Below are 12,405 nucleotides of genomic sequence, written 5' to 3'. Positions count from 1 at the left end.
ACCTCTGGGTGATCTTGGTGGTCTGCTGAAGACATGAGATCAGCCGTCAGCATGTGTGTTGATTTTGGCACTTTAGCTTTTTGCCCTTTTTTGTCGTCTTGTTGATTGGATTATTATTGTCTCTTTATAAAAGGGAGGAATATTGCTAGTGTTCAGAAAGGGAATGGGAGGCTTTGTTCAGTGTATGGCCATGACATTCTGGCAGTCTGAACAATGGGTGCAACAATATTTCTCCTCTAGGAGAAACTGCTTTGGGGATGGGGGAGGAAAGCTTTGAGATCATGCAAGGAAAGTGGCTATGTAAGCAGAGGATGCCCAGTTGTGAGTCAGACTGTGTGTATGTCTGATAATGGAAACCAAAATTTACTGTTAATGGGTAACATCTTCAAAAGCATCCCAAACCCACTTTCAGTTGATGCTGAATTTGAGTTTGGCACCTTGGCTTCTTTTGGAAACAAAGACCTTGGAGATCCTCCTGCAGGTAACAGGTGCCTAACTCTGAATCTTCTTGGAAGCTTTTTGGGAATCCCACTGGCTGCCCTTATCAATCACTGAGTACTGGAAGACTCTTGTTAGTCTGGCCTAAATGCAAATGCTTTTGGAAAAGTATAACCAAAGCAACTGCTCACAGCAAGCACTTGCACAGACCCTATCGCTGCTATAGATGCTACAGGATTATACCCATCACTTCCTAAATCTTCTCACATACATCCATTTGGAGAAATACAATGTCAGGAAGTACAGGCAGAACGTGGAACAGCAGTGGACAAAATGTCCCCAATGTGGCAATGCTGCGGTGAGGGCAGAACCCTGCTGGAGGAGGGAAATCCTTTCTAGATCACCCACTTGGCTTTAAAAACTCTCTCCCCCAACTCTCATAGCTGCTGCTTTAGATGTCTTTAATGATACAGCCACCCCTAGAACCGGAATGGTGGCACCAAGTGGCTTCAGGTGGGGAAAACAGAAATGAGGACAAAAAGACTGTTAGCATTTGCTGAGCAGCTGTGTGGCAGTGAGTTAAGCTGAGTTTGCTAGGCTTTGTAGCTCAAAAGAGACTGGAAGCTTGAGGTGCAGAACCAAGTTCTGGCAACTTGGGCACTAGATGGGCTCAGGACAGAAAGGTGCCTCCCACACAAGAATCAATGGGGCGGCAAGAGGGCTTTTACTGGAGACTCGGATCTTCTCTCTCTCACAGTGTCAGCACTTAAGTGACTTTGTATGGAGTGTGCACGTACGGGGAAAAAAAAGTGAGTAGAGGGTGTATATCCACTGTGTTACACAAAGTAAAATTTATGTGTGGGCAATCCAGAGAGAAGCCTGCTGCTTCACAGCAGCTTCTCCGGCCTGTGTGTTCGCTGTTCTGTAGCACAAGGCAAGTGCATGCTGCAGGAAGCCTGTAGAAAACCGAAGAGCTTTGGTGGCCAGAGCTGCTTGGCGAAGCGTTGGGCCATAAAACAAGGAACATGGCAAGGTTCAGGGAGGCCTTCCCTGTCAGTGCCACAGCAGGAGCTAATAATAAAGCCATTTTGGTCCTACTCCCCTGTCCCATCCTGTGTCTGCCCATGACTGTACATTGAGGGATTTAGAAGGGCGGTTTGCAGCACTAATACATTAATCCTTTCTACCCCACTGTGGGTAGGTGCATGTAATCCCTGTTTACAGGTGGACGATCTGAAGAACAGGGAGAAGAAATTATTTGACTGAGCATCAAAAGGCAGAGCTGAGCTACGTTAAGAACCCAGGAAGCCTGCACTTTCCTGGCTCACAGGATGGTGCCCTGCTGCGAACAGGTAGAAGGGTTTGTAACTTGAATGTGTTGTGCTGCTGAAGTCCTGATTCCATGGGACAGTTTTTTTCATTGGCTGAGAGGCCTTCTGTATCAGTTAGTTTTGATAGGAGCTAGTGGTTGTTCTGAGAAAAAGGCTGAGGATGTCTGAATGGAGGAGTCATTCTGGAGGCCAGCACAGAAAGTGTCTCTGAAAACGTATTTTTTAGGTGATGTGACGGCATGAGTGTGGGAGCAAACAGTACAATCCGTAAGAAAGCCTTATGTTTCTTGTGGCTATTGGGCAGGAGGTGAACTGCAGTAATTGTATACCTTAAGGTTTTTACTGGAAGTATGATTAATCCATTCACACAATAAAGCAATTTAATAAAAGCATGCATAGATTTCCCTCTCTTGCTCTTTTTTTTTTTTTTTTTTTTAAGAGCTGGATGTGACATTTGAAAGGATAGTGGGATGTAGTTGAGGACCAGAGTTAGTTTCCCCTCCCCCTTCAACTATATCACATTCTCCTCCATCTTTTTTTGAACCTTCTCTTGATTTCTGAGTCCTAGTAAACCCAGCTGGAAGACAACACAACCTACTTCCCGGATTGAAGCAAAGGTGAGGTGTGCTTCTGCAGAGACGTTTTTGTGTCTGAGTGTGGGCAGCAGCAAGAGGAAGGGCTGATGATTCCCCGCCTGTCTGTCAGTGCTGGGATTCCCCTGCATGTGTGTTGTCAATGGGGCGCATGCGGGTTTATGATTTTGTATAAAGCCCGGTTTCATTATGTATTGGGAGCACAGGCTGTCTTTGTGTACTGCAGGCTGAGTCACTGCTGCCTCCCAGTGAATTTCGGTGATGATTATTGAGTGTGGGCAGATGCAGCCTACTCTTTATAGCAGCTCGCTTGTATTTTTTTAATGAAGTTTTAGAATTTTTATATTGCTTTGACATTCTTTTCTTTGAGAAACTAATTTCTCCTCAGCTGAGTGTAGACACAAGAGCCACTTTATTGCAGAAGGTGTTTGCTGTATCTCAGAAACTGACCTCTCTTGGGAGGCTTTAGGCATACTATCTATAAGGAAATAGGATCCTGTCCTGCCTGCTTGCCCATGTCCCAAACAAAATGAACAGGTGCTTTGAGCCCAATCCTTCTGTTATGATTTGACCTTGGGAGGGAAAAGGGAGAGCATGGACAGAAAAGAGAATGAAGATCCAGAACATGGAGGATGCAGAGAGGTGCTCGTGTTCTGCCTCCCCAACTGGGTGCAGTTGCTCCAACCTCAAAGCTGCTTTTAAAATTAGAATAGCCCAAAAGCAGCGGGGCTGCCCTTCTCCATATCTCCCCCAGATCAGTTTCAAACCTAGGCTGGGACTGAGATTGTTTGGCTTCATTTAAACAGGGACATGGGGTTTACAGAAGCAGTCTACCTCATTGGCACTGACTGGATGTACGTGAAACCCTCTGTGTTGAGTGCATTTCAGACATGGTCTCACCAGCGCATAGCTCCCCAAAACCGGGAAGGTGGTACTGGCAAAAATCTCAACTTTCACATGTGATATATCTGGGATTTTAGCAGCCTAAGCAGTGTGGCTTTGCTGTGCTGGTACAGTGAAAGCAATTCTGCCCTCTTGCCTGATGCTGTGTTTGTATTGGTACAAATGTGCTTCATCTGATACAGCTGCTGCTTATGGGAACAAGCTACTTGGATAATGAAACCTCTGGCCTATAAGTGACTCTATGCTGAGGGTTGTACCAACATAATTGTATGAATAAATGGGCTGTTCAGTGAGCAGCAGAACTGGTGAGCCCAGCTTCTTAATGATCAATGTCTTGTGGATGGATTCTGTGCTAAGGATTGATCTCATGATTCTGTCTTGCCACTAGTGGGAGCATTAATAGGTTCTCTGTTATCTGGTCACTTACCAGAAGGCTTTTTTTGAGGTTTTAACTGGTCTGTAAGAGTATCCTCACAGTGGCTGCAATGTTGAAACGTTAGTTGGACAACTAAGAGATGCACACAAATTAGATCAGCACAATTGTACAAGCCTTGACTATTTTTTATTCAGTTTTGTTCACCTTCGCTCAAATTTAGGGCAAAATACATTTTGGGAGATCTTTGCTGAAACCAAAGGAGCCACATGTTTATGATTTCCTGTTTAAGACTGAGGTTCCTTACAAGCAGGCATCAGGTCAGTCTATTGAACTTCCTCTCAGTGGCCTTTTACTTTCTTTTGCTTTTATTCCTTCACATCTTTAGTAATTTTTTTTTTTCTGGGGAGAGGACCCAGAATATTTATGGAAAGCTTCTTCTGTGTACCGATTTATTAGGTTTTGAATTAACTGTACATGATAGTATTTTATTTTTCCTTATCAAACATTTACTCTGTATTTTCTTCTTAGCGGCAGTTTCCTGTCTTACAAGTACTTGGGAAACTGGTATTGTTGTTCTTCACGAGGAAGCAGGGAGAGATTGGTGTCATTCTGGTGTTATTTTTTGAAACTGTGAGGACAGAAAAAAGCAGCCATCTGTCAAAGTATTTTTCACAGGTTCTGCAAAACCTGGAAAAACCATCTTTTTCTTTAGAGCAGCCCAATGGCAAACTGGTATAACGGGGCTGTATCTGTGACCAAGGGGTCTTTATAGTTAATAGTAAATGTGAAATGTGTTAGGCTCTACAGCTGAAAGGAGGAACTCTTGGGTCCGATAGTAACCTTTCTAACCTTACTTACATCACTTCTGCTGTGTCCTAATTCCCACCACGAAAATACAGGTGATACCTATATTGCAGACTTGTCCAGACAGTTGAATATTTTAGGTTAGCACGAAGTTTGTTTGTTTGTTTGTTTTAACATGCAGTTATTAATGCAGGAAGGGCAATGGAATCCAGAGAGAACAGCGTTCTGAGCTCTTTGTGCTTCTTGCCTAACAGGGTGATGGTGGTGATGTTTGTATAGTATATTTATATGTTTTTGTATATTACATACATTTTGTGCAATATAAATGTTGGGACACTTGGCCAGCAATGATGTTGTTACGAATGACGAGTGGAAGTGTCTGAATTTAAGGTAGCTGGATTTAGAAGAGAACAGCCGAATAGAGAAAAAGGCTCTAACTTTCCCAACAGAAACATTCGAGGCTTGTTTCACCTTCACCCCCCAATAGAAAACAGATTGTACCAAATAAGTTCTCAAAGCTCAGCCTGCATTATATGAGCTTTATGTGTGCTCCCCACCAGAGCAGGACACACAGGTAATGGACTATACCTGACCCTGGACACCAGGCAGCTGGTGCCCATACTGCTGCAGAGTCACTGCTGCACTTGCAGGGAGGGTGGGCAGATACACGCTCGCTCTATGTACTTCCACCCATGTACTTCCTGCAAGCTCTTCAGCATGGAGGCTGTTTCTCTTTTTTTGGGTATATGCCTTGCTGCAGGGCTCTGATCCAGAAGGGGTAGCCCTGGTTGCTGTTGCTATGTTAATAATAATAATAATAGTTTTGGATTCCCAGTTTAGAGGGTAAGCAAATAAACATCTGCTGGGATCAATATGGAGAACTAGGTTGCTGCAGCATCCACGAGCTGCCCAGTTTGTTGACACACATGCTTTAGTTCATGCCACCTCTCTGCTTTTCTCTCCTTCCCCTCCATTCCTCTGGCATCGGCGCATGTTCTATTTTTAAACCGTGCTGCGCTCTGTATTGCGGCATTTCTCTTCCTGAATTATTTATCAGTGTTTGGAGCTGAATGGAGTGTGGTACGTTTTTTCCACTGCTCATTACTGCCCACGTGTCTGTCTTGAGCCATTGACAGATTTGGTTCATGTCAAATCACGCCAGCCTCGGCTTGGAGAGGGGCTCGAGGGGATGATGGGGTTTAGTCGCAGCCTGTGCCAGTGCAGGATCATTCAGATCTGTGTGTATTTAATATTCTCCTTGCTGGGGCAGACAGGGAGGGGATGGTTGCCATGATAACACATCCTCAGCTGAGCCAGATTTGAATGGAAGGTCCCTTTTTATAAAATAAAAATTCTATTTTACTGCCTGGAGACTGGCTTCAGCCTAGGAAGAAGACACCTCCATGCACGTGTGTGTGCACGCACGTGCAGAGAAGAAGACAGCATCAGATTCTGTGTGCAAGGCTGAGGTTGACTCAAAGCTCCTTGGGGGTGGGGGGTGGTGTTTAATTTTTACTTAGTAGAAAACGGTCATTTCTTTTAAGTTTAAAACGCTTCTCTGTTCTTCCCTGCCATGTCCAGTGCAGGCACCCTTATCCATCAGAGATGGCAGCACAGCCTTTAAAAGGAGCGGGTGAGCAAGATGTTTCATCTCTGAACGGTTTTTCCAGCTACACACTAAACTTAATTTGCCCCTTCCCCTTTCTTTCTTGAGTGTCTCTCAGCATTTATATTTTCTCCTGCTATCCCTTTTTTCCCCCTCTTCTGGCTCTCCTGTATTCTTTTGCTTTTGTTTTGTCCCTCTGAGCTGATGGATTGAGCTACTCTGCATCCCTGCTGCTTCTGGACTTTCTTCCTAATGGAGCTGGGGAGACTGCTGTCCTTTCAGTCAAACGGGAGGAGGAAAGGGTCTGGCTGGAGGAAAGAGCTGCCCTGTTGCTTCCTTGCTAGAGGAGGTGTCGGGGAGAGCAGAGGCGGCAACTCTGCCTACCTCCCCTTGCAGAGTCACTTCAGAAATGTCTGCAACTGGAAAAGTCATTCAGTGCCATGGTCAACTCCCACATTGGGAATGTCTTGCTGGCATGGAGCAAGCGTGTACTTCCTGTGTGCTGACTCATTAGTGACATGAAGTTTACTATGTCTTTATGTTCTTGGCATGGGGGGGGGGCTGAAGGGGGATAGAATTTAGAGGGCGAGGCAGTCCCAGTAGCAGTTGAGCAAGGGACTGGACAGTGCATGTTTATAAATGCCGAAGTGCAGTAGATGCAGCTTGCAATGAGCACTATGGCTTTGAGCAGGCGACTAGTGCAATGTTCTGCAGCACGCTGTGGAAATGCAGCTGTGATGACTGCTAAGCTAAATGCTTTAGTCCAATGAAACCCAAATCTCGGGCAGTGTGCTTTTTTTCTGCTAGGCTCCGAAGTGAAGTACTAATTCTGCCTTACAGTCTAATTTCCAAATTCTTCTCTCTTAGGCCAAGTAAGCTTCTTCAAGCGTTCTTGTATTGTTTCTCTTAGTTTCAGGAGTCCCACCCCTGTCATCACCTTGGTTTTAGGTCCTGGGTGTGTAAGAGTAGCAGGTGCCTTTATTTTATGTGTGTTCTTGCAGCACTTGGAGTGACACTGATGCCCAGCAGCAGGATGAGCTGAGGACAGGGTAGGCCAGGGCTTGACTCTTGGATCTTGCTTCTTTGGGCATAACCCAAATTTGTCTCTTTTCTGGTAGTAGAAGCCATTCAGACAGAGTTCTTGATGGCCCGAGTTTCTCTGTCCTCCTCAGAATGTTGTCGTCCTCGCAACACTCTGACTTGTCACTTTTGGGACTGGATTCTCCACTGTGCAGGTACTTTTTTTTTTTTTTTTTTTCTCCTTCAATCTACCCCTTGTTCCTTTATTGTGGCCTCTTCTGAGGAGACCTTGGGCCTGATAAAAACATGCTGGTTGTAGGACTTATGTGGAGAGATGTGGTCATAGTCTCAATGAGGAATCCTGGCTGTTCTCCCTTTCTTCCACTTGTGTGCCCTGTGGAAAAGGATGAGTAAGACCAGAACATCCTTTCTTCAGCCCCAACTGTGGCATTTCTGCTGGTCTCCTGCTTTCAGCTTTTCCATGGGTGCCTGCTCTGGTTCTGGATGTTCATGGAGCTGTTCTCACAGGACATGTTAGCTCCCAGCAGCAATGTGCTGCAGTTCTCAACCTTCCCATGTCCTGAGTCCAAACACGGAGAAGTCTTTCTGCTGCATACACACTCCTGCAAAACAAAACAAAACAAGCCTGTGGCCTGGAGGACTTATGAAAGATGTTTGACTTGCCATGTGTGGTGGTTATTATGGTGTCTGCCTAAAAGTGTTCCTTGTCCAAGCTGATCCCTTAGCTCAAATGCTTGGTGTATACCTGGCAGCAGTCTGAAGTTGAGTCACATAGGCAGCCAGCTCTCCAAATCTCTCCTGCAGTCTGCATGCTCATAATGTCCTTGGAAGTGTATGGTGTCTGGAGTGTGTGTTTCTACCTATATACACTTTAGTAATTAATGATCGCTTGCAGCCTGCTGCTGGATGCAATGAGCAAGGTCAGTTCCAGCCCAAAGAACAGTCTGTGATACAGTTCTCTAACTGCTTGAGGGTTCCTTTCTCTCTCTTATCCCCGTGGTGCTGTGGTGGCTGAGGCTGGCAGAAGTGAGAGTGCTGGTGTTTGATATGCCTGCAACGAGGAGTCTGTCCCAGGCTCTTTTGTTTGGGTTTTTTCCCTTTTCTGAGGGGAGAGGGAGTTTTCTGGTCTGGGTGGGTAAATGAATGCATTTAAGTCCACTGGTAATGCTCTTCTCCCTTTCCAGCTGCTGTAGGTGTCTGATGTAGGCTACCTGGTATGTCTGTCACATGGGGGAGCCCAGTCCTGGGCTGATGGTGGGGGTTTGCACCAGTGCCATCCCACCAGCTTGGTGTCACGAGTCTTGACTTTTTTTTCCCTTTCTGATGGGATTATATCCACTACCTAATTGACATGTCTTCTCTCAACAGAAGCTGGGCTGGGCAAATTAGAGCCCAGGCTCATTTGATACACGTCTGCCAGGGAGGGAGGGAACATATCTTCTTGCTTTTTTCTTTGTTTGCTCTGCGATATTACTATGTCAGGCACAGGCAGCTTCCCTGCAAGCTGGGAGCACAGACAATACCTAGAGCTGCTGCATCTTTTCTGTGCCCTGCTTTCACTGACCTAGTTTCATTGTGTGCGTGTGCACACACACACATGTGGGATAAATAAGCAAATGGCTCTCAGGTGTGAAAGGCAGGAGCCCTCTCTGTAGGGCTTTGCCCAGGCTGCTGGTGGGGCTGACTTGCTCTTCCTTCTCCTCCTCCTCCCACGCAGGATTTACTGTCTCCCCATCTAAGGAGCAAGATGCAGCTTAGGAAATCCTCACACACACGTGCTTCATGAAGATGAAGTGCTGCCGACTCATAGTGACAATGGGCAGTGATTTTTGAAAGAGCTGGACAAGCCCACAGGAGGCTGTGTCTGTGCTGTCTAGGGCAGATGCTTGTGTCCTAGGGCTGGAAGGCTTTCTCAGAAATCTGTCCTTGCTGAGCTGGCTGCCAGGCATCTAAGTGCTAGAGATCAGGTTTGCAGGCTCAGGCTTCTTTTCTTTCTGCCTTAATATCAATCTTAAGAAGTGACAATGGAGTTTCAACAGAGGGTCCTAAGCTTATTGTATGTTTTTGCTTGCTTAACATGCTCTGCTACCTGGGCATCTTTGAAAACAGGAAGACCTGGTAGAAGGGAAGAACAGCATCCAAAGTTCCCTCCTTTTATAGGACTAATCTTGCCACTGCAGGGGTCCAGAGTAGAGGGTGCCAGCAACTGTCCTTAATGATCCTGAGTTGAAATGCAGCAGACCACAGATTCTCCTTAGCAAAATAAAGCTCCTAGTTTCACTAGGTTTTGCAGAGATTTTAAGGCTCTGTCTACATGCAGCAAAGATCCTTGGCCTGGGGAGGGCATGCTGAAGCACTGCTCCTGAATCTGAACTCGTCTGTCCCTTTCTGTTGCTTCTTCATTTGCAAAGTAGCTGCTGCAGCTTCTTCGGGGCTCAGAACTCCGGGTTTGGAACTCCAGGTGCCTGCCTGGGTGCTAGGTGACAGGAATAAACAAACCCAAAATAGATGAGTTAAAAACTGATGCTGAGTTGTAGCCTAATCTCTGAATCTTGCAGCTTTGCTGGGTTCAGCTGCCACAGGGAGTCACTCTGAGCACATGCTTTCTGCCAGGGGGACGTGAATGTCCAGACTGACTTCCTGCTAAGCAATCCGTGGAGCCGTTGCAAACGCAGTCACTTGCTACCTCTCAGGGCTTGCTGTCCAGCAGACTTGAGAAACTGTCATCGCAGAGCCTGTGAGCTCAGCTGAAGGCCCTCATCCTACAAGCTTGCACTGCGCAGACAGTGGTGACTTTTTCTCAAAGAGCTTGGGAGATCATGGTTCAGTTTCCTTGGACAGGCACCTTTTATTTAAAAAGTCCTTTGCAGAATTGGGAGGAAAGAACTTGAAGTGGCCAGAAATAGGAGGCATAAAAGGAACTTGAATCCTTTGGATCTGTCCTCTTGCACCTTCTGTTGGGGAAATCTCATACAACATCCATGAAGCCTTTGCACTCAGCCAATGTGGGGGTTGATTAATTGTGGCCCTCCACTTGAAAACACTGGTATAGCATTGCAAGTGACTTTTGTCTTATTACCCCCTGTCTTGCCCCTCTGTCATTCCTTTCTCTCTGGTTCTCTAGCCATGGGACCCCCTCTTCAAATGTCCATGTTGCTGTGGGCAGAAGCAGGGAGCTGTTTACTGCAGCCAGGATCACAGCAGTTTCAGCAGGAAGAGGAGGACAGCTGGCCAGGAACATTCACCTGCTTTCTGCATGGGCATGACAGGCCTGATTCAGAAGGCTTTGAAGCAGGTTAAGACAGAAGCTCATGCATACATTTGAACTTAAGTCCTTTGCACAGCAGGGCTGCTTTACAAACTTGAACCTCTATTTGTCATGGAGCGGAAATGTATCAGGTTTCTGTTGTCTGTCTCCTTGCTTTTTAAAAGCTTTATTGGACTGTTTCTTTGGCTGTAGCAGGGGATCGTTTAGAAGAAACTGCATTAACTTAGCAAAAGTGGTAAAGGCAAGTCCTGAAGAGGCTTTACCAGCACAGCACTACACTATTTGCAATGGATGCTGTCAGTTAAAGCTGTGCATCTGAACCTTTTTGCCACTGTCTCACTTCAGCCTCTCCATCTCCTTGAGCCCAAGGCTGATCCTGCCTTCTCATCTTCATCTCCCTTCTCTTCAAAGCTTTTGCCTTTAGATGGCTGCCCTGTGAGGCCTGCTGCCCCTTGCTCTGCTGCCAGCTCCAGCACTGCCAGAGCTCAGCCTGAGCAAGGAGTCTCCTCGAGACCAGCTGCTGACCGAGCTGATCGTGTTTGAAGTCAGCACTGGCCCCGCAAGAGTGCGCACTCTTCAGCTCTGGCTGCCCCTTGCCTAGGATGGGCTTCTGCCCAGCAGGAACTGTTGGCGCAGAAGGAGAATGACGCCTACCTGCTGTTGACCAGTGTTTAGAGCTGTAGTTGGAAGATCTCCGTAATCCAACAAGAAGCAACTTCTGAGCCTAGCGAGGGACAGGATGTGCTTGTGCACCATGCTCGGCAATGCTGCCTTGCGCGCTTGAGAGTAAACTTTAGTATATGGACAGGAGACTTGATCGCAGCCTGTGTGCCTGTAGACTCACCAGGTCTGGGATGGAAAATCCCTTTCTAGGGAAAACTTAAGCAAGTGAGAGGTTTAAAACCTCTCTAGTGCCATTTGTGTTTCTTGTTTCCTGTCTGTCAGTATGGAGTCACTAATAAATGAGCAAGAAAAAATAACTGAATTGAAATGAAACCATTAACAAACTGACCCCTTGGAAACATTATGGCAACAGTGATAGTGAAGCAAGGCTGCCTGTAACCTACCTTGGCACGTGTAGGGCGTTCTGCAAAGTGTAGTCCATGCACTTGAATTCTTCTGGAAGATGCTGATGTTTACTGTGCTATCTCTTCTTTGCTCCTGCACTTACATTTGTGTTGCTCCAGTACCTGACAGGGGAAGGATGCTGTGTCTTTAAAACCTTCTCAGGGCTGTGCGGAGGCAGTTCCATTGAAGTATTTGAATGAGAGCAAGAGGGGGGTGTGCATGTGGCTATTGGCAGAGCTCTCTATGACATCCCTCTGAACAGCTGGGCTCTGCTTTGCTTCAGAGCTGCTTGTCAGAGCAATTAGCTTGCTGTAGCAGCAGCAGCAAAGATCGCTAGCATTTTATTCAGGGTTGAGAGCTGGCGGGGGCTTCTAAGAAGCAGTATTATCTTGGCAAAATTCCTCTTGAACTGGTTGTGGCAATGAAGTCTCCGTTGAAATCAGGAAACAGATGACCTGCTGAGAGTGCAAAACCACCACGGTGAGTTTATTTTTAGAATAAGTCTTCAATTATTTTGGGATTGAGAAAGATTGACCAGAGACTTTTCTTTTCCTCTCCCCGTACCCCCACCATGTGAAATACAGTATAGGTATAAGTGCAAGCGAGTGTTTCAGGGATGGGGACCTGACATCATTCATCTCTGGTAAGTAAGTGACAGGATTTCTGCTGCTTGATGGGGTTAATTTAAAATGGTGCTGTACTAAAATGAATATGTGGCTCTGTGATCTCATTCAAGACTTGAGAGTGTGAATTGAGCTTTCTCCTTTCTCTTTTTGTGATGCTGGGGATGCACCTACTGGAGACAGGGGAATCCCCAATAAGCATACTGTACTCTTCCATGTCATTAAGGAGTTCCCTGTGACAGTCTCATGGGTTGTCCTTGTGTCTTAGCTTGGTGTTCATGCAGCTTGCTCCTGGGTAGTTTCTGTTCATTTTGCAAAGGCAAAATACCCACTGCTCTTCTGCTGGGTTATACG

At 46.2% G+C, this 12,405-nt stretch overlaps 1 protein-coding gene across 4 annotated transcripts in view; it reads left to right on the top strand.

Annotated features, from left to right (window-relative positions):
- R3HDM2 (R3H domain containing 2) overlaps positions 1 to 12,405 on the top strand; it is a 60,325-nt gene that overhangs the window by 9,812 nt on the left and 38,108 nt on the right. Inside the window, exons 1-2 of one of the 4 annotated variants that reach the window (XM_052810367.1) lie at positions 9,830 to 11,908; positions 12,013 to 12,071. The exons of 2 other annotated variants lie outside the window; for them this stretch is intronic. The gene's annotated coding sequence lies outside the window, so the exon portion shown is untranslated. Of the gene's footprint in view, positions 1 to 9,829; positions 11,909 to 12,012; positions 12,072 to 12,405 lie in introns of those variants that run through there. One more of the 4 variants, XM_052810369.1, reaches the window with a different exon arrangement.

This window comes from Harpia harpyja, chromosome 15, assembly GCF_026419915.1.
Source record: "Harpia harpyja isolate bHarHar1 chromosome 15, bHarHar1 primary haplotype, whole genome shotgun sequence".
In the NCBI taxonomy this organism is placed as follows: Eukaryota; Metazoa; Chordata; class Aves; order Accipitriformes; family Accipitridae; genus Harpia; species Harpia harpyja.
Note: the sequence above shows the minus strand (reverse complement) of the source record. Positions and strands in the feature narration are given on the sequence as shown.